We start from the raw sequence: 204 nt of genomic DNA on the forward strand, positions 1-204 counted from the left end.
TTTGGCTATTGCTATGTTGGCCATTATGGTCATTTGTGAGGCAGAAGATGAAACTGCTGACATGACATTCGCTGGCTTATTGAGAGGAGCTGAGAAAACCTGCCAGCTCAAGAATCCAGGAAGGATCCCAGTCTGAGAGCTCCCTCTGGTGGTTGTCTTAGTCACTGCTTGGAAATGGAAAATGTTTACTCAGCACACACACAC

This window comes from Copadichromis virginalis, linkage group LG6 (assembly GCF_057382275.1).
Source record: "Copadichromis virginalis isolate Kocher_CV1m ecotype Utaka linkage group LG6, C_Virginalis_male_GT1.1, whole genome shotgun sequence".
Taxonomy (NCBI): Eukaryota; Metazoa; Chordata; class Actinopteri; order Cichliformes; family Cichlidae; genus Copadichromis; species Copadichromis virginalis.